Source organism: Thalassophryne amazonica, chromosome 18 (genome assembly GCF_902500255.1).
Source record: "Thalassophryne amazonica chromosome 18, fThaAma1.1, whole genome shotgun sequence".
In the NCBI taxonomy this organism is placed as follows: domain Eukaryota; kingdom Metazoa; phylum Chordata; class Actinopteri; order Batrachoidiformes; family Batrachoididae; genus Thalassophryne; species Thalassophryne amazonica.
Window position 1 is genome coordinate 13,916,980 of NC_047120.1, and position 22,700 is coordinate 13,939,679.

The 22,700-nt window shown below is 40.9% G+C and overlaps 1 long non-coding RNA gene across 1 annotated transcript; it reads right to left on the reverse strand.

The window, feature by feature from the left end:
* Nucleotides 1-3,847: 3,847 nt before the first annotated feature.
* On the reverse strand, nucleotides 3,848-18,091 carry LOC117530341. The gene is made up of 3 exons (XR_004566330.1): nucleotides 18,017-18,091; nucleotides 15,941-15,950; nucleotides 3,848-3,860 (listed from the first exon to the last, which is right to left on the reverse strand). It is a non-coding gene; the product is annotated as an uncharacterized LOC117530341 (long non-coding RNA).
* Nucleotides 18,092-22,700: the final 4,609 nt, after the last annotated feature.

Genomic DNA, 22,700 nt, shown 5'->3' on the forward strand with positions numbered 1-22,700 from the left:
CCACGAACAACTCAGAGCTACACAAGGAGAGGCAAGCAAGTGGAAAACCATTTAGCTGTTCTGATCAGAGTAAAAGACAGAAACAGAAGGTGAACAAGCACATGATAATTCAGACAGGACAAAAACAGTTTGGCTGTTCTGAATGTGGTCGTAGATTTGGACATAAGAGCAGTGTGAACAAACACGTGATAATTCATACAGGTCAAAAAGAATTTGGCTGTTCTGAATGTGGTCGAAGATTTGGAAGAAGGAGCTACCTGAATGAACACATGAAAATTCATACAGGACAAAAACAATTTGGGTGTTCTGAATGTGGTCGACGGTTTAGACGAAAGAGCAGTCTCAATGAACACATGAGAATTCATACAGGACAAAAACAGTTTGGCTGTTCTGAATGTGGTCGACAATTTAGCCGAAAGAGAAGTCTCAAAGAACACATGATAATTCATACAGGACAAACACAATTTGGCTGTTCTGAATGTGGGCGAAGATTTGGTCAGAAGAGCAGCCTGAACAGACACATGATAGTTCATACAGGACAAAAACAATTTGGCTGTTCTGAATGTGGCCGAACGTTTACACAAAAGAGCAGTCTGAACACACACATGATAATTCATACAGGACAAAAACCATTTGGCTGTTCTGAATGTGGTCAAAGATTTAGACAAAAGGGCAACTTAGATAAACACATGATAATTCATACAGGACAAAAACAATTTGGCTGTTCTGAATGTGGTCGAAGATTTGCACAAAGGAGCTATCTGAACGAACACATGAAAATTCATACAGGACAAAAACCGTTTGGCTGTTCTGAATGTGATCAAAGATTTGGACTAAAGAGCAGCCTAAACAGACACATGATAATTCATACAGGACAAAAGCAGTTTGGCTGTTCTGAATGTGGTCGAAGATTTGGTCAAAAGAGCAGCCTGAAAAAACACATGATAATTCACACAGGACAAAAACAGTTTGGCTGTTCTGAATGTGGTCAAAGATTTGGTCAAAACAGCAGCCTGAATGAACACATGAGAATTCACACAGGACAAAAACAATTTGGCTGTTCTGAATGTGGCCGAAGATTTCGACGAAGGAGCGACCTAAACAGACACATTCACATTCATAATAAGTATTGTACAGTACTTAAACAGTTCTGAAGAAGAACTCGTGAAAAAGGTAGCACAACATCATAAGACCTTATCTGAACAGACCTCAGTCATCAAACTGAAAAAAAAAAAACTTTAGCGGAGAGCTCTTACAAGAGAAAGAAAGCAACAATCTGACGCCTGCAACAAAACTCGCGAGACAGACCAGAGAACAGTATAGCAAAAGAGAACAAAATGTCAGGTGGAGCGATGGAGATGGCACAAAGGGGCTGAATGATTCCAAGAAGAACTGGAAAAGGAATACATAGACAAAGATTGATCAATGCAGTGGCTTAAAAATGGAGAACTTGGTTTCATGGAGAAAGAATTCTAATTGCAAATCATTTATGGAAATTGTGGATGCATTAGGATTTCAGCAACGCATTTGGGGCTCGACGCACATTTGTGGAAATACCCTGGATTTGGTTCTTGCATGTGGTATTCCTCTCACGAATATTGACATCATGCCTCTTGCTTCTGTCGTCTCTGATCACTCACTTACTGGGTTTACAGTTTCACTGCTGTGTTTAGTGGAACAACAACCTTATTTATCACTACGGCGACGCTTGACATTTGGCAAATGGCCAATCAGTAGAGTCTTGTGGATAGTTTAAACTCGGCACTCAAAACTACACTCAACATGATTGCACCAACTTTGTTAAAGCCACCCCCACCCCCCCACCCCCACAAAAAAAAACAAAACAAATCACAGTCACCTTGGTTCAATGATTACTTGCCTGACCTCAAGCATAAGGCTAGAGGTCTAGAACGGAAATGGCGTGGTTCTAAATTAGAAGTTTTCCACCTTGCGTGGTGTGATGCTATCTTAGACAATAAGCATGCACTTCTGGTTACAAAGTGGACCTATTACTCTGATTTGATCAACAAAAACAAGCATAACTCAGAGTTCTTGTTCAACACGGTGGCAACACGTATTCATGGACAACCACCTGCAGTTCGCTCTCCATTTACAGCGCAAGATTTTCTGGATTACTTCGAGAAGAAAATAGAAGACATTAGATTAAACATATCCCAGCATGCCTTAACTCAGACACCCCACTTCGCTATTGATGTGGGTGCCATTACTGAGGTATTACCTAGATTTACAGAATTTGATAGTATCTCACTAGGCGTGCTGACGAAACTCGTAACATCTACAAAAAGCACAACCTGCTTATTTGATCGTATACCAACAAAACTTTAAGGACCTGTGACCCACTCTTGGGCTTACTGTGCTGGAAATTATTAATCTCTCATTAACTTCTGGATCTGTTCCTAGATGTTTCAAATCTGCAGTGATTAAGCCATTACTTAAGAAATCTAATCTTGATCTTTGTGTATTGAAAAACTCAGTTGATATCACATCTATCATTTTGCTCCAAAATTCTGAGAAAAGTGGTTTCACAGCAGCTCATGAACTACCTTATAGAGAATAATCTGTTTGAGCCACTGCAGTCTACTTTTAGAAAATATTCCACAGAGACAGCTCTCACTGAAGTGGTGAATGATCTTCTGCTTGCATTGGATTTGGACTACAGTTCTGGTGTTGTTAGATCTCGTGTATCATCATATTCTACTTGATAGGCTGGAGGCTGGTGTTTTGTACAATAACACTACCTCTGACCTTAGTGACATGAAATTTGGGGTTCCACAGGGGTCTGTCTTAGGCCCCCTGCTTTTCTCCCTTTATATAGCACCCCTTAGACACATATTGTGGCGTTTTGTGGATACCTTTCACTGCTATGCTGATGATACTCAGTTATACATGCCGACACCTGCTGGTAATCTCATCCACATAAAATCCTTTAGGGCTGAAACGATTAATCGAGTAATTCGATTTCAAAAAATGTTTGAGGCAAATTTTGTGTTAAAGCTGTAGTACATATGCCAGGCCTGTAGGTAGCACTGTAACGCTCCCACAAAAAACCGAGAAGACGACCGTAGAGCATGCTCATAACTAATGTAAGCACTGATCAATGTAGTAGGCGATGCTACAAGTTTACAAAGCCACATGCTGAGTAAAATAAAGCCTTTTAAGAGAACGGGTCTGTGCTGATCATCTGAAACGGACTTATTATGCATTTAAAGTGAAGCAATGTGTTTATATATATATATATATATATATATATATATATATATATATATATATATATATATATATATATATATATATATATATATATATATATATATATTTAAATGTGGTTTGCTCCACTGGCTGCTCTCCACCTCCGCAGATGAAGCGAAAGGAAGTGCACTTTAAATTAATAATTTTTAACTATTCAAAAAAATGCCTATATTCAGATTTGATAAGAGTTTTTATCAACAGGCTGTAAAGTTAATTTATCAATGCAGCTGTTCTGGAAACACTGAAGTCCACAGCCTTTTTTCAAAGGCTTTGTAATTTGCCAAGTATCCACAGAAAACAAGGAATTTGACTTCGGTTTGAGCTGCTCTGTATGGAACATATAAATATACACTAAACACTGAATAAATCACAGTAATAAAAAGTGTAAATGAAATGTGCAATAAGAAAAAGAAAAAAAAATGTTCTGTCCACAGACTGAAGATTTCACAGAGCGCCTGGGCTTATGGTTTGGCAAAGCTCCAAAACTCTTAATAATGTGAAAAAATAAATAATTACCTGGGAAAACAGAGAGAGAGGGAACATCCTAAACTTAAAAATCTGCGTGATGGCACAGCGACATTGTGCCATTACTTAGGGAGAGCCCTGCCACTACTGATATTGTTTAAAAATACAAAAGTACTTTTTTATCCGATTACTCGATTAATCGATAGAATACTCTATTCCAAAAATATTCAATAGCTGCAGTCCTAAAATCCTTAGAAGATTGCCTTGCATCAGTGAGAAGCTGGATGTCTCGCAACTTCCTACTTTTAAACTAAGACTGATAAGAGATAAGACTGAAATGATGGTTCTTGGTCCAGTGAGACATCTGCATCAATTTGACTAGTTCACGCTTGGCCTAGGCTTGTGTGTCATACATCACACTGACAAAGTCAGGAACCTTGGGGTAACTTTTGATCCTATGTTGTCCTTTGACCGCCATATTAGAAATATTATGACTGCTTTTTTCCACCTGTGAGATATAGCAAAGATTCGTCCCATTCTCTCTATGGCAGATGCTGAGAGCCTGATTCATGGGTTTGTCTCATGTGGATTGGACTACTGCAATATTCTATTTTCTGGTTTACCGCAGTCCAGCATTAGGGGTCTCCAATTGGTTCAAAATGCTGCAGCCAGACGTTTGACACGAAGCAAAAACTTTGAGCACATTACACCCATTTTGGCATCTCTTCACTGGCTTCCTGTCACTGTGAGATCAGATTTTAAGGTTCTGCTACTAGCCTATAAAATTGTTCATGGACTGGCACCTCCCTACCTAGCCGACCTAATTCAACTCTACGTACCCTCCCAGGCTTTGTCTTCTCAGGGTGCAGGACTACTTGGTGTCCCTGGGGTGAATATAAAGTCTGCGGGTTACAGAGCTTTCTGTTATTGTGCCCCTGTTCTGTGGAATGATCTCCTTGCATCAATAAAAGTCAGATTCTGTAGAGACTTTCAAGGCCAGACTTAAGACGCACTTATTTTCCCTTTCGTATGGCTAGCATATTGGCATAGTCAATCAATCAATCATTTTTTTTTATATAGCGCCAAATCACAACAAACAGTTGCCCCAAGGCGCTTTATATTGTAAGGCAAGGCCATACAATAATTATGTAAAACCCCAACGGTCAAAACGACCCCCTGTGAGCAAGCACTTGGCTACAGTGGGAAGGAAAAACTCCCTTTTAACAGGAAGAAACCTCCAGCAGAACCAGGCTCAGGGAGGGGCAGTCTTCTGCTGGGACTGGTTGGGGCTGAGGGAGAGAACCAGGAAAAAGACATGCTGTGGAGGGGAGCAGAGATTGATCACTAATGATTAAATGCAGAGTGGTGCATACAGAGCAAAAAGAGAAAGAAACAGTGCATCATGGGAACCCCCCAGCAGTCTACGTCTATAGCAGCATAACTAAGGGATGGTTCAGGGTCACCTGATCAAGCCCCAACTATAAGCTTTAGCAAAAAGGAAAGTTTTAAGCCTAATCTTAAAAGTAGAGAGGGTGTCTGTCTCCCTGATCTGAATTGGGAGCTGGTTCCACAGGAGAGGAGCCTGAAAGCTGAAGGCTCTGCCTCCCATTCTACTCTTACAAACCCTAGGAACTACAAGTAAGCCTGCAGTCTGAGAGCGAAGCGCTCTATTGGGGTGATATGGTACTACGAGGTCCCTAAGATAAGATGGGACCTGATTATTCAAAACCTTATAAGTAAGAAGAAGAATTTTAAATTCTATTCTAGAATTAACAGGAAGCCAATGAAGAGAGGCCAATATGGGTGAGATATGCTCTCTCCTTCCAGTCCCCGTCAGTACTCTAGCTGCAGCATTTTGAATTAACTGAAGGCTTTTTAGGGAACTTTTAGGACAACCTGATAATAATGAATTACAATAGTCCAGCCTAGAGGAAATAAATGCATGAATTAGTTTTTCAGCATCACTCTGAGACAAGACCTTTCTAATTTTAGAGATATTGCGTAAATGCAAAAAAGCAGTCCTACATATTTGTTTAATATGCGCTTTGAATGACATATCCTGATCAAAAATGACTCCAAGATTTCTCACAGTATTACTAGAGGTCAGGGTAATGCCATCCAGAGTAAGGATCTGGTTAGACACCATGTTTCTAAGATTTGTGGGGCCAAGTACAATAACTTCAGTTTTATCTGAGTTTAAAAGCAGGAAATTAGAGGTCATCCATGTCTTTATGTCTGTAAGACAATCCTGCAGTTTAGCTAATTGGTGTGTGTCCTCTGGCTTCATGGATAGATAAAGCTGGGTATCATCTGCGTAACAATGAAAATTTAAGCAATACCGTCTAATAATACTGCCTAAGGGAAGCATATATAAAGTGAATAAAATTGGTCCTAGCACAGAACCTTGTGGAACTCCATAATTAACTTTAGTCTGTGAAGAAGATTCCCCATTTACATGAACAAATTGTAATCTATTAGACAAATATGATTCAAACCACCGCAGCGCAGTGCCTTTAATACCTATGGCATGCTCTAATCTCTGTAATAAAATTTTATGGTCAACAGTATCAAAAGCAGCACTGAGGTCTAACAGAACAAGCACAGAGATGAGTCCACTGTCCGAGGCCATAAGAAGATCATTTGTAACCTTCACTAATGCTGTTTCTGTACTATGATGAATTCTAAAACCTGACTGAAACTCTTCAAATAGACCATTCCTCTGCAGATGATCAGTTAGCTGTTTTACAACTACCCTTTCAAGAATTTTTGAGAGAAAAGGAAGGTTGGAGATTGGCCTATAATTAGCTAAGATAGCTGGGTCAAGTGATGGCTTTTTAAGTAATGGTTTAATTACTGCCACCTTAAAAGCCTGTGGTACATAGCCAACTAACAAAGATAGATTGATCATATTTAAGATCGAAGCATTAAATAATGGTAGGGCTTCCTTGAGCAGCCTGGTAGGAATGGGGTCTAATAAACATGTTGATGGTTTGGATGAAGTAACTAATGAAAATAACTCAGACAGAACAATCGGAGAGAAAGAGTCTAACCAAATACCGGCATCACTGAAAGCAGCCAAAGATAACGATACGTCTTTGGGATGGTTATGAGTAATTTTTTCTCTAATAGTTAAAATTTTGTTAGCAAAGAAAGTCATGAAGTCATTACTAGTTAAAGTTAATGGAATACTCAGCTCAATAGAGCTCTGACTCTTTGTCAGCCTGGCTACAGTGCTGAAAAGAAACCTGGGGTTGTTCTTATTTTCTTCAATTAGTGATGAGTAGAAAGATGTCCTAGCTTTACGGAGGGCTTTTTTATAGAGTAACAGACTCTTTTTCCAGGCTAAGTGAAGATCTTCTAAATTAGTGAGACGCCATTTCCTCTCCAACTTACGGGTTATCTGCTTTAAGCTACGAGTTTGTGAGTTATACCACGGAGTCAGACACTTCTGATTTAAAGCTCTCTTTTTCAGAGGAGCTACAGCATCCAAAGTTGTCTTCAATGAGGATGTAAAACTATTGATGAGATACTCTATCTCCCTTACAGAGTTTAGGTAGCTACTCTGCACTGTGTTGTTATATGGCATTAGAGAACATAAAGAAGGAATCATATCCTTAAACCTAGTTACAGCGCTTTCTGAAAGACTTCTAGTGTAATGAAACTTATTCCCTACTGCTGGGTAGTCCATCAGAGTAAATGTAAATGTTATTAAGAAATGATCAGACAGAAGGGAGTTTTCAGGGAATACTGTTAAGTCTTCTATTTCCATACCATAAGTCAGAACAAGATCTAAGATATGATTAAAGTGGTGGGTGGACTCATTTACTTTTTGAGCAAAGCCAATAGAGTCTAATAATAGATTAAATGCAGTGTTGAGGCTGTCATTCTCAGCATCTGTGTGGATGTTAAAATCGCCCACTATAATTATTTTATCTGAGCTAAGCACTAAGTCAGACAAAAGGTCTGAAAATTCACAGAGAAACTCACAGTAATGACCAGGTGGACGATAGATAATAACAAATAAAACTGTTTTTTGGGACTTCCAATTTGGATGGACAAGACTAAGAGACAAGCTTTCAAATGAATTAAAGCTCTGTCTGGGTTTTTGATTAATTAATAAGCTGGAATGGAAGATTGCTGCTAATCCTCCGCCCCGGCCCGTGCTACGAGCATTCTGACAGTTAGTGTGACTCGGGGGTGTTGACTCATTTAAACTAACAAATTCATCCTGCTGTAACCAGGTTTCTGTAAGGCAGAATAAATCAATATGTTGATCAATTATTATATCATTTACCAACAGGGACTTAGAAGAGAGAGACCTAATGTTTAATAGACCACATTTAACTGTTTTAGTCTGTGGTGCAGTTGAAGGTGCTATATTATTTTTTCTTTTTGAATTTTTATGCTTAAATAGACTTTTGCTGGTTATTGGTAGTCTGGGAGCAGGCACCGTCTCTACGGGGATGGGGTAATAGTATGTTACTATGCTTTTTACGTTTTTAATTTTTATTAGGAAACGGATCGTGCCGCGGCCTCAACTTTATCTAAATTCTGGGTCTTTTCGTGAAGCGTAGGGCTAGTGGCCGGTGATCACCTTAGTATTTCTTCTGTTTTTGTTGTTGCTTAATGTTGACAAATTACACTGTATTTGTTGTCTTTCTGATGCTTGGTTCTGCTTTTTTTTTTTTTCCTTTGCTCTCTGTTTGAGGTGCGGCTCCATCCAGAGATGAGTGTGATATGTGTTCCGGAAGCCCTCCTGTCCTGTGCACTGGCAACATTTCATGTATCTTCGTTTTGTGAATTGTTTTGTAATTTGTGAAGGTAGCATGGCCCAAGCAAAGGGTCACCCCTTTGAGTCTGGTCTGCTTGAGGTTTCTTCCTCAGAGGGAGTTTTTCCTTACCACTGTTGCTCTGGGGGTTCGTAAGGTTAGACATTACTGGTGTGAAGTGCCTTGAGGCAACCTTGTTGTGATTTGGAGCTATATAAATGAAAATAAGTTGAAATTAATTGGATCACAAGATTAGGGACTTTTAACAAATGTTTTCAAAAACATGGCAGGAATTTCACAAAATGATGAATGTTGACTCTGTCATACTTCCACAGCATGTCTTTTCCTGATTCTCTCCCCTCAGCCCCAACCAGTCCCAGCAGAAGACTGCCCCTCCCTGAGCCTGGTTCTGCTGGAGGTTCCTTCCTGTTAAAAGGGAGTTTTTCCTTTCCACTGTCGCCAAGTGCTTGCTCATAGGGGGTCGTTTGACCGTTGGGGTTTTTCTGTAATTATTGTATGGCTTTTGCCTTACATTATAAAGCGCCTTAGGGCAACTGTTTGTTGTGATTTGGCGCTATATAAATAAAATTGATTTGATTTGATACAGCTATTGAGTGTAAAACCATCTAATATCAGCATGTCAGATCCTCATGGCAGATGGACATTATACATCCCGACACAAGAAGATCTATATCAATATTTCCACTGGAAAGTGTGCAAAGAACTGGAGATGGAAGTAAAGGAAAACGTCTGGGAGCATGAGCCAGCACCAGTCTTGTTCGACGGAAAAGTAACTATCTTCTACGACAAAGAGATCCCAGCAGGAAGACATATCGGAAGAGGTGCAATAAAACCTGATATTGTCATCTGGAACAAGCAAGAGAAAACAGCCAAAATCATCAATGTGACAGCCCCAATGACTATGGCCTGAATCAAGCTGAAAGAGGAAAGATCACAAAATACCAAGACCTGAAAAATGACCTACAAACAACATGGTCATTGAAAGAAATGGATATCATCCCAGTTGTGGTGGGAGCAAAAGGACTGATGAAGAAACACCCGAAGAAATACCTTGAGGAAATCCCATGGTCACCCAACTGCAGACGAGGTGCAGATATCAGCAATTAAGAGAACAATCACCATCTTGAAGAGAGCCCTCAGATACAATGCCAGTAATGTTTAAGGTGCAACTATAGACCCCAGGTCTGGGGCCTGTTGCATTCTATTAAAATGAAATTCAAGAGAAAATTTGGAAGGGAAAAAAAGAGAGATAAACATGATTTGGGTGTTGTGAATGTGGTTGAAGATTTGGACGTAAGCACAACCTGAACGCACAGTGCTGCAGGGAGTTGTCTCTCCTGTGCCAGCACTCAGCTGGATAACCCATCAGATCACCAGACTACTGATTCTTAACCTTCAACCTTAAATTCCAACAACAGCCTCAAAGGGCCAGAAGAAACTCGCCAGAATGCATCACTGTAAATTGATCCATTGAGGAGAAGAAAAAAATCTTACACTTGTTTGCTTACTCAAATTATGTGAAGTGGGACAGGGTAGTATTTGAGGAAAGGATAAAAGAAGATCTACCAGCAGATAACAAAGAAGACGCCACACCTGCAAACGTATAGTCGATTTCATCTCAAATGCCTAAATATTTAACAGCAAAAAAAAACAAAGTAAAGGAGGAAGCCCAAGAAAAAGCAATGAATGATCAGCAGTTGCTCGAGGAAGGGAAACAGAGTTTGAAAGAAGTCAGAGGATGGAGGAGGAAAAGTGGGTACTGCTGTGGGCAATGTAATATGCCAGAGTGAAATACAGTAGTGTTCAGAATAATAGTAGTGCTATGTGACTAAAAAGATTAATCCAGGTTTTGAGTATATTTCTTATTGTTACATGGGAACCAAGGTACCAATAGATTCTCACAAATCCAACAAGACCAAGCATTCATGATATGCACACTCTTAAAGCTATGAAATTGGGCTATTAGGAAAAAAAAAAAGAAAAGTAGAAAAGGGGGTGTTCACAATAATAGTAGCATCTGCTGTTGATGCTACAAACTCAGAACTATTATGTTCAATCTGCTTTTTAGCAATCCTGTGAATCACTAAACTAGTATTTAGTTGTATAACCAGTTTTTCATGATTTCTTCACATCTGCGAGGCATTAATTTTGTTGGTTTGGAACCAAGATTTTGCTTGTCTACTAGTGTGCTTGGGGTCATTGTCTTGTTGAAACACCCATTTCAAGGGCAACATGACCTCTTCAAGTATTTTGACATATCCAAACTGATCCATGATACCTGGTATGCGATATATAGGCCTAACGCCATAGTAGGAGAAACATGCCCATATCATGATGCTTGCACCACCATGCTTCACTGTCTTCACTGTGAACTGTGGCTTGAATTCAGAGTTTGGGGGTCGTCTCACAAACTGTCTGTTGCTCTTGGACCCAAAAAGAACAATTTTACTCTCATCAGGCCACAAAATATTCCTCCATTTCTCTTTAGGCTCTTTGGCAAATTGTAACCTCTTCTGCACGTCTTTTATTTAACAGAGAGACTTTGTGGGGGATTCTTGCAAATAAACTAGCTTCACACAGGCGTCTTCTGTCACAGCATTTACAGGTAGGGATGGGTATCGAGAACCGGTTCCTTTCGGGTATTGTTAAGAAATGATTCGATCCACCGACATCAATAAGCTTTGTGCTAATGATTCTGTTATCGGTCCTTCAGAGTGGCCGTTGTTTTGGGGGGTGTTTATCAGGAAAATGATAATTTCTCTACGATGATTACGGACCCTGCAGCGGGTCCGTAATCAATTTTTCTGCTTTGCTTTGAACCTTGAACCAATTGAAGCAGTGGTTCGCAGATTGAAGCAATGCTTCGATCTATTACTTTGTTTATTCTTTCTTTCTTTCGCTTAATTTTCCTCTGCTAAAACCCTAAAGAGCATACATCTGTGAGTATTTACCTTTTCAATGTTAAACCTACCTGTTATGGTCTTCTGAAACAGTTGATGTATTTTATAACTTAAAAACGGGAGCGATGCTAACGTGTTAGCATGTCTATGGCATTTTCAGTGTTAAAAGTTAGCATTAAGCAGTTGCAGCTATCATCACGTTCGGGTGCATTTGTTTTCAAATTGTAATATTTCTTAAATTTTTGTTTATATATTAATAATCTAATGATTATTATATACAATATATACTTATTGTATACAATTTTAGAGAAAGAGACAAAAAGAACCTGAATAGAAACACAACAAAATATAAAAACTAACAATGAACATACATGAATAAATAAATATATACAGAAATAAATGTTTCCTGTGAACACCTAGTGACTCTTACACCTCCATTTCATCCCTGTCTTATTTAAGTTTAATGACAGTTTCAGCTTTTTTTGTTTTTCACCACTTTCATCCCTGAATATGTCAATCGTGAGTCACTTTTGTGCGGATTAAAGTTACTAACTGGGACTCCTGTCTGTCTTGTTGCGAGAAAGAAATGAGAATCATCCTCCGTTCTGTTCACACAGCTCCAAACGTTGCGCGGCTCTCTGCTGAGTCAAGTTAGAATGATGAGTCCAGTCTGAATTAATAACTTCAAAGTGAAACACCGTTTTGTTTATTTTTATTTATGTCCAGAGATCAAGGATACAGTGACCAATTTCATATTTATTTATTTTAAGACTCAATGAAATGCATAGAAATCCTGTAAAGCCTACTTTTAGTACAAAATTAACGAGGTATCGATAAGGAATCAGACCGATAAGCAGAATCGATAATGGCATCGATATCCACAAATCTTATCAATACCCATCCCTACTTACAGGTAAATTAGCTTCACACAGGCATCTTCTAACTGTCACAGCACTTACAGGTAACTCCAGACTGTCTTTGGTCATCCTGGAGCTGGGTTAAAAAATGAGTACTCATTAACCTCTTTTGATCTTAACACTGTTCACAATTAATCCTTGTGCAAATATGAAATTATAAATTTTAAAAGAAAATATGGACTTCTTTGGGTGAAATTTACCCAAAATGTTTCTTCTTTCATGTGTGATTACTTTTGATTCAGGTTAGTTTGATTTTTGTTGTTGTGTGTTTTTTTTGTTTTTTTTGGTAAGCAGATACTGTTTGTATAATACACAAAATTAAGTGAACCAATAACTTTTTTCTCTCCAGTTTTTGATAACACTAATTCTGATGGTTTTGTTTGATTCATCATAGCTTTGTTCTTAATTGCAGAATTGTGAAATTGGAATGAACCAACCATTTCAAACCAATGGCTGGTCATGAAAAACATGATATTCACCCAAAGTTGAGCATGTTCCTGAATTGCATAGTTTTTGAGAGTAAAATAATTCATCAAAACAAGACTGCTTTCAAGAAAATTTCAACTCAGTGTTTTGGAGGAGAACCTCAACTTCTTGCAAAAATATTTCCAGCAAATTTTTGTCCCCTGATACAGTTGACACACTACTGTCAACATTTCAGTTGGCACTTAAGGTTTCATTCAAAAGTCTATTTACAGCCGTTGGTAAAGAATTTTATTTGGAGTATGTCATAATTTACCTCGCCTGCATAGTGCGGGGAAATAGTTTGTAGAATAAACCCAGGTGAGCTCTGGTTATTAACTAGAACCAGCTCATGATGTCTGCTGCTATACCTGTAAGGTCAGAGGTCAAACCATCAGCGGTGACAAGTCGATGGTGGAGGTGGAACGAGGAGTGTCTAAAAGATGAACATTTTTCCTGAATCAGTGGCATTTCTGATTCTGTCATGAAGACAATTTGGCAGCAAAAATTCTGGAAGATCAACATGATAGAAGAGACGGACATGAACTGAGGACACCAGGGTGTCCAGATTTACAACACTGCCATTCGGCTGCTCTGATCCACGTTTCTGACAGCTTCAGTTATGTCGGGAGGGCGCTAGGCACCCGCAGAGGGTGGACCCTTGATGCAGACTCCCAGACCGGGCTTAGGTGTAAAGAAAGTCGTCATCTTTATTTCAGGTTCGGTACACAGGTTGTCAGTCAGCAGAGCGAAGGTGCAAACGTTACTAGGCAAACATGCAGGTATAATCAAGCAGGGGTTAGTGGCACGAGCAAACGGTTTTCAGGGATTAGGAAAAAGGCATCAAAAAACAGCAGATTTCAAAAACATGGCTGGGCAAAACGGCTGAATACAAGAGCTAGGATGTATACAAACTGGCAGCGGTGAGGTGGCTGGGCGGAGTTTGAATAGACAGGCGTTAACAAGGTGCACTTGAGGTGAATGATCTAGAAAGGGGGTGTGGCTGGAGGAGATTATACATGGAAAGATTATACATGGACAAGATAGTGAGGAAGGGAGTGCACAAAGTAGAGTGATGTAAGAGACAAAGACACGTGAGCAGGTGTCGAGTGGGTGAATAGAAACATAAAGCAGAAAAACTAAGTGAAAGACAGACACAATGGCAGGTGAAGGGTGGAGTGACCACAAACAAATGGGGTCAAGGAAAAACTGAGAACAGAGATCAAACAGAAACCTAGGCCAGAATATAACTATGAAGAGGGCAAGACGGAGCATGAATCATGAGAACTAAAAGCAAACCAAGATATAAGTACAGAAGAAAAACTACATGAGAACTGATCGGAGAATAAATGGAAAAATAAATACTAAAGCAAAACTAAACAGGAACTGACTAAGGAAACAAAGTGGTTATGCAAACTATAAGAAAAACAGAGACATGGTAACAGAAAACAAAAACCAACATTACAGCATAACTGATATCACAAAAGAGATGAATAAAATAAAAAAGTGATAAACTAATGATCAACAATGAAAACACAAACTGACAGAACAAAACTAGAATGGAACTGAACTATGGCCAAAGTATAAAAGTAACAAAGAAACCAAAGCAAAATAGAACAGAGAAGAATCACATGATGAAAATAACTAATAAAACAAAGCTGGGGCAGATGGTGAGCAAAAGAAAGGAGGAAAAATGGAATCAAAGCCCTGATCAGGTCCAAAACGTGACCTCAGTCAGCTGGATGTTGGCTCCTCCTCCTCTGTATGGACAGACACATCCACCATAATGTGTCAGCTGTGTTCTGTTGTCATTCTGTAAAACACTTCTGCATTACGTTGATGCGGCTCTATGACATCTTATTAAAATGATATCAATCAAGCCTTTGTGGGGGCTGCTCACCTTTGACCTTTGGATCATATTAGAAAAATCAATTTATTTAAATGATTAAAATAAATTAATGGTATTAATGTTGAAACTGTAGTATCACTCTAAATCAACTCAAACATGTTTTTTTTTCTAAAACTTAAAGTTGCATTGTGCTGTTATTAAATCATTATTACATGTTCTGATTATTTACAACAAACGTTGGTGATATTTAAATTTCTACTGGGGTTATTTACAAATCAACAGTCAGAGTAAAGAAGCAGACTGGAGATCAGTTCTTGGACTGATGTGGTGTTGAGATAATGTTCACAGAGCTTCTTACCTTGTAGCAAATAAATTATAGATATGACAGAAAACAGTTTTTTTTTTTTTAGTTTCCATCAGTTGACCACAGGGCAAAATCTGTCCAGGACTTAGTTTTTGAGTTTGTGGTGACTTTCAAGGGGCAAGAAAATTTCACTTGAATTTGATCTGAGGACTGTGAGAAACTGCAAAGTTCCTAAAGGATGATTTAGAATCAATAGATATCATTTATTCACATTTTAAAGTGACAATTAAGTGTAAAGATATATCAACTGATCAACATACGAGGTCTATCAGAAAAGTATCCTACCTTTTTATTTTTTAAAAAAGCTATATGGATTTGAATGACGTGCGATTACGCCAATCATGCTTGCGCATGCGTGAGTTTTTTCACGCGTCGATGACGTCATTTCCCTGTGGGCAGGCCTTGAGTGAGATGTGGTCCCGCCCTCTCGGCTGAATTTCTTTGTTTCACACGCTGCTCGAGACGGCGCGCGTTGCTTTATCAAAATTTTTTCTGGACCTGTGAGGAATATCCGAGTGGACACTATTCGAGAAATTAAGCTGGTTTTCGGTGAAAAGTTTAACGGCTGATGAGAGATTATGGGGTGTTTCTGTCGCTGTAAGGACTTCCCACGGAGCGGGACATCACGCAGCGCTTCCAGGCGCCGTTGTCGGCCTGTTTCGACCTGAAAACATCCTAATTTAAGGCTTAATTCACCCAGGACGTCGTGAGAGAACAGAGAAGATTCAGAAGAGGCCGGCATGAGGACTTTATGCGGACATTCCACTGTTTAAAGGACATTTTGTAATGAAAGACGTGCAAGCAAATTCGCTGAGTCGTTTCCGTGACGACTCGGCGAATTTGCTGTGTGCGCCGCGACAGGAAAAACACCTCCGTGTTGAAAACCATTTGTAAAATTCAGGCGGCTTTTGATGGCTTTCAACAAGTGAGTAACTGAGAAATTGTTTAACAGCTTGGGCATGTTCCAACTTGCCCGTTAAGGTTTCCAACACGGAGGTGTTTTTCCTGTCGCGACCCCCCGCGGTCGGGTCCGGCCCGACATGCGACTCTGTCCGCACGTTCTTTCATTACAAAATGTCCGTTAACAATGGAATGTCCAAATAAACTCCTCATGCCGACTTCTTCTGAAAGTTCTCTGTTCTCTGACGACTTACTGGGTCAACAGAGCCTGAAATGTGGAAGTTTTCAACTTGAAACGGCGAGACGCTGTCGCCTCGAAGCGCAGGTCGCCGTCAGGCGCCGTGGGCCGTCCTTACGGCGACACTACCAGACCAAAATCTCTCATCAGCCGTTAAATTTTTTACCGAAAACCAGCTGAATTTATCGAATGGTGTCCACTCAGTTGTGCCTTACAGTTTTGAAAAAATTTTGATCAAACAAAGCAGCAGTCTCTGAGCCATTCCTAAACAATGAAAAAATCGACGAGAGGGTGGGCGACTCCTCACTCAAAGACTGCCCACAGGCGAATGACGTAACCGACAGGCGTGAAAAAACTCTCGCATGCCCACGAGGGTTCAAGCATGTCTGATGTAATCACACGTGATTCAGATCCATATGGTTTTTGAAAAAAATAATAAGGTCGGATACTTTTCTAATAGACCTCTTATTATGGAACGTGGAGGTAAAAGACGCCCCCTTGGTGGTGATATCATGAAAGACAGGAGACATTTGATGCATACATCTTGCGATGCAGTTTCTTGGACATGTCATCAGTGATAGTACCTGGAGTCATAGGGGGTTTTGGGTCTTTCAACGTCAGACCCCCTCACCCAGGCGACCCAACCGGGAGTGATCAGTTGACTGTGTCCAAGAAGCGCTCGTCCACTGCTTGTCCCTCTGGATCCACAGCCATCGTGAGACTCACTCAGCAGCCTCAGAAGCTCTCCTCTTGCATGCCCCTGTGATGCCCAGGAGGCTGTAGGCCTTGCAGAGTGACTTTCCTGCAAAGCCCCTTCCCCCAACCTCAATGGGCAGGCATTGCACCCGCCACCCCCGTCTGCGACACCCCTCCACCAGCTCCGTGTATTTCTCCCTCTTCCTCTCACCGGGTTCCTCCATCCTCTCCTCCCAGGGCACTGTTAGCTCTAAAAAGAAGACGACCTGCTTGGATGTCTCTGACGCCCCTAATGGTGATATCATGTAGGACAGAAGACATTAATTCCTTACCTTGCAGCAAGGTGGACATTACATTATTTGAAATAAGTGATATGCTCCAAAATGCCCCTGGACAAAATTGTGGTACACCAAAATCACAAGAATTTTCCAAGAAAAAATTATTCCCACCATAAGCAGAAAAAACATTACATCAAGAAATTTTCAATGGAAAAGGATGTAGCTTCTGCTAGAAACAGTTTTATTTAAGGTGAATTCTCTTATCAAATAAAACTACTTTACATCGCAAAAGTCAACGCACAGCAAATTCATTTTGCTGCAAGAGCACGCACCCTTGCAACCACCCTTCTGGCGTTTGCAGTGCCCTGTTTTCAGTGCACTGGATGGAGCTGGATCATCTGACATCCAGCGAAAGACAAGTGTGTCACCGTCAGTCTTCCAACCAAGGCCACCTGGAGATGGAGCATTGATGTATGGACATCGACCGCCATTACAGCACTCTGCTGCATGTGATATAATACCTGAGAGCTATTTTTTGTTCAAGCTGAATTTACTGATATTATTTCAGATTGTTTTAGTTATTTATTTGTCCAGTGAGACTTGAAAAGAGGGCTATGATTTTCTTACGGGCCGATTTTTCTAATACAAGAAGAAACATTATTTCTGTCATTATTTCATTCCAGAGATTTTCAAGTTATTTTTGCACCATTGAAACTTATCAAAGAAGTCTTATTTTAGGCATAATAAAACATGTTGAATAACCTCTGAGAAGCCTATCTGAATTTGTGTTTTTGGTTATACATCGTATTTTGTAATATAACAAATTTCTATCCATACAGAGGAAAGATACTTTAATTGTATTGAAATTATAAGGCATTTCTGAGTACACTCTGAGTATCATTTGAGTATCTCATTGCCAGCCGAGTGTCCTGGTTCTCGGTAATCAAAATATGCTCCCACTAGGCAGAAGGGACCTATGATGAATGGCTGCTTGATAGCTTGGCCCTTTTCACATGGTGCAGCAGACAATCCTGTCAGGATTTGCTCCTACTCATGTCTTGTCCTTTTATTTTCCTTCAGCCTTTTTGTATTGATATCCTTTACTTGGTTTTTGATCATTTGTTTATTTTGCGTTTTTCACAGTTTTGTTTCTGTTCTTCACACATCAGCCACACGTTTAGTGCCATTCTTGTTTTGTTTGTCTTTAATCCACTGTCTTTGATTTTGTTCATGATTGCTTTGGTCACAGTTTTTATTTGGCAGGTTTACCACTGAAGTGTTAATTTAATTATTTTGTGTTTTATATGTTTTCCACTCATCAGTTCCGTCCTAGTTATAGCTTTTGATTTACCTGTTACCTTCTTTTCAGTCTTAGCTATTTGCCACCTGTTGTTGTTATTCTGTTAATGTTAAGATTCCATTGTGTCTAGAGTTTTTTGTTTGTCTCGGTGTGGATATTTTGGTATTATTACTTTATGGTTTATGGTTATGTCACTGCACTCCCTTGTCAGTTCCTCCTCATCTTTGTTCCTCATGTTTCACACCCAGTTTCATTTGTATCACTGTCACACCCTCACATCACTACACTCTCTTGCCCTTCACCGCCGTCAGCAGCAGCATGAATTTCACCGCCACTCTTTTCATGGCCAAATCTTCTGTCACAGTGGAATGTGCCAAAAAAGTGCTGATGTCCACCTCTTCCGCAATTTCTCAGATAGTCACACGACGGTCCCGCATCACCACAGCGTTCACTTTGGAAATGATCTGGTCATTTCAGCATGTTGATGGCTGAGCGGAGTGTGGCTCACTCTCCACTGTTGTGCAGACGTCTTTAAACCAGTTGTACCGCTCCTTAATCTGTGTGATGCTCATAGCATCGTCACCGAAAGCCGTCTGTATCATCCGAATGGTTTCCACCTGGCTGTCGCCCAGTTTCTGGCAAAATTTGATGCGGCGCTGCTCCAGTCGTTCCGTCTTTTTCCTTGAAATGAAAATCCGCAGAGCGCACAACACACATCCAACACAAAGGCTGCTTACCAGGAAATGACGCAATCGACAGACGTGAAAAAGTTCACGCATGTGCACAAAGATTCAAGGTTAGCTCATGCAAGCACACGTGATTCAAATCCATCGAGTTTTTGCAAAAAATAAAAAGGTCCGATACTTTTCTAACAGACCTCGTATTCACCATGCATTTAAGCCCTGTGAGTTCTGTTTGCAATTGCTAGTTCATTGATTCTAATATTAATATCTTCGTTCCAGCTCTTCTGCTCTCGATCTGTGTTGCTTGTTTTTGTACTTTATTGCCTCACCGTGCCCAACCGTGCTTGGACCTTGTTTTGTGTCTGCCCACTTACTACTGTTTGCCATGCTCTCGACCTTAGTCTGGTTACAACCCCAATTCCAATGAAGTTGGGACGTTGTGTGAAATGTAAATAAAAACAGAATACAATGATTTGCAAATCCTCTTCAACCTATAGTCAACTGAATACACCACAAAAACAAGATATTTAATGTTCAAACCTATAAACTTTATTGTTTTTGTGCAAATATTTGCTCATTTTGAAATGGATGCCTGCAACATATTTCAAAAAAGCTGGGACAGTGGTATGTTTACCACTGTGTTACATCACCTTTCCTTCTAATAACACTCAATAAGCATTTGGGAACTGAGGACACTAATTGTGAGTGTCATGACTGGGTATAAAAGGAGCATCCCCAAAAAGGCTTAGTCATTCACAAGCAAAGATGGGGTGTGGATCATCACTTATGAACAACTGCGTGAAAAAAATAGTCCCAACAGTTTAAGAACAATGTCTCTCAATGTTCAATTGCAAGGAATTTAGTGATTCCATCATCTACTGTCCATAATATAATCAGAAGATTCAGAGAATCTGGAGAACTTTCTACAAATAAGCAGCAAGGCCAAAAACCAACATTGAATACCCGTGACCTTCAATCCTTCAGGCAGCACTGCATTAAAAACTGACATCATTGTGTAAAGCATCTTACCGCATGGGCTCAGGAACACTTCAGAAAACCATTGTCAGTTAACAGTTCGTTGCTACATCTACAAGTGCAAGTTAAAACTCTACCATACAAAGCGAAAGCCACACATCAACAACATCCAGAAACACCGCCGCCTTCTCTGGGCCCGAGCTCATTTGAAATGGACAGAAACAAAGTGGAAAAGTGTGCTGTGGTCTGAGGAGTCCACGTTTCACATTGTTTTTGGAACTCATGGACGCCGTGTCCTCTGGACAAAAGAGGAAAAAGACCATCCAGACTGTTACCAGTGCAAAGTTCAAAAGCCAGCATCTGTGATGGTATGGGAGTGTGTTAGTGCCCATGGCATGGGCAACTTACACATCTGTGATGGCATCATCAATGCTGAAAGGTACATCCAGGTTTTGGAGCAGCAACATGCTGCTATCCAAGCAACGTCTTTTTCAGGGACGTCCCTGCTTATTTCAGCAAGACAATGCCAAGCCACATTTTGCATGTGTTACAACAGTGTGGCTTTGTAGTAACAGAGTGCAGGTACTAGACTGGCCTGTCTGCAGTCCAGACCTGTCGCCCATTGAAAATGTGGCACATTATGAAGCGCAAAATACGACAGAGGAGACCCCGGACTGTTGAACAACTGAAGTCATACATCAAGCAAGAATGGGAAAGAATTCCACCTACAAAGCTTCAACAATGAGTGTCCTCAGTTCCCAAACGTTTATTGAGTGTTGTTAGAAGGAAAGGTGATGTAACACAGTGGTAAACATACCACTGTCCCAGCTTTTTTGAAACGTTGCAGGCATCTATTTCAAAATGAGCAAATATTGGCACAAAAACAATAAAATTTACCAGTTTGAACATTAAATATCTTGTCTTTGTGGTGTATTCAATTGAATATAGGTTGAAGAGGTTTTGCAAATCACTGGATTCTGTTTTTATTTACATTTTACACAAGTCCCAACTTCATTGGAATTGGGGTTCTACCTGCTTGAGAGTCTGCATTGCGCCTCTTATCATCTGCTGTGCTCAGCTGCTCTGAGATCTCGACAGAACGAACTTGCCACACCGAGAAGCCGCCGACTCACCTCCAGCCATGACTCCAGGCCTCCCAATCATTAAAGACATTTTTTCTGAACTCAGTCATTTTTTTCCAACTGTTTCCACTCCTGCCACTCCCCAAAGCAAAAATTAGATTTTTTTGATAAGGCCTGGAATTTGATTGAAGCCCATGTATGGCTGTACCAGTTTTTCCCAGAACTACAAGATCTGGATGATCTATTCGCTGCGGGAGGCTCCCAGACTGGGTCAGGCATCCAGAGTGGGACCTGCCTTCTGGCCATCTGCCTGCAGAGGACGATTCCGAATGGAGCAACCTTGATGATGACACCTCATCAGAAACAGAAGGAACCGAACTACAGAACACAACCTCTGTGTTTTTCAAGATCCAAGATCTGTTTTTTGAGTTTTTGGGCAGTCGAGGTCGGCAGGCTAGGCGTCGTATTTTTTTCTAGACCAGATCCTGCAGGACGAGCCAGAGATATTGTCCGCCTACCCAGATCAGGTAAACATTAAAACTGTGTTCAAGCAAGGTTGGATCCCTCCTTATATAGAGGATCCAATGGACTATCTTTTTGAATCTGAACTTTACGAGTCCTGTCAGCACCCACCTCAAGTAATCACGCTATCAGCCGCAGCGATCATGCTTCCTCAGACCATCGCTCAAACCACACCCAGTCAGCTGCCCACGTCAGTTCCACAGTGTTCGCAGAAGCAGATGCCAGCAGATCAGGAGCAGCCCAGAGGAACAGCTCCCCTGTGGCATGCTGCACCGAGGCTGGCCATGCCCACTCCGGCTCCACGGAAGCTGCAGACATCTCAGTTTGTGTCTACGGCTCCAACTACAGCTCTGCCTCCCGTAACAAGAATCTTCTTGTTGCCTGACTTCCCTGTGTGCACAGGGCCATCAGGAAATGAAATGTCACCACAGCAGCCGGCATCACCGGCTCCGACCACTTCAGCGTGTCAGCTCCGGGAAGCTCCAGTTCCAACTCCTCGACGCCTCTCGGTGGTTGGGACAGTTGGGTGACTCCACCCTTTTTCGTCGGCATGTTATGTCCATCTCCCGGGAGAGACTTCGGCTAGATTGTGCTGGTGAGAGTTTATTGTTCCTCCACCCGTCTCCACCATATTTCTGCACCGGTCGCAGGGTCAGCTGCCTGCTCCTTCTTCGTTTCGGGTTGGGCTGCGAAGCCAATTTTTAGAGTTGTCCGCGGGGTTTCCTAGGTACCATGGTCGGCCACCGGACTCTGTGATGATTTTCCCTTGTCCTGGGTTTTCTGTTTTTCATTGGCCATATTGCCTCCTCCTGCTGTTCCCCTGGTTGGGGTCATCATTCGGCCTATTTGCTGCTGGCGTTTTGGTTCCGGTCCTGTCCGGTGAGTTCTGCCAGCATGTTGGGGTGCTCGTGAGAGTAGCGAGAATGATGATGGACGAGCGTGAGTGACTTCGCAGTCCATTTCACACTGCCTGCAGCTTCTGACTGTGGTATGCAGTCATTGCTGCAAG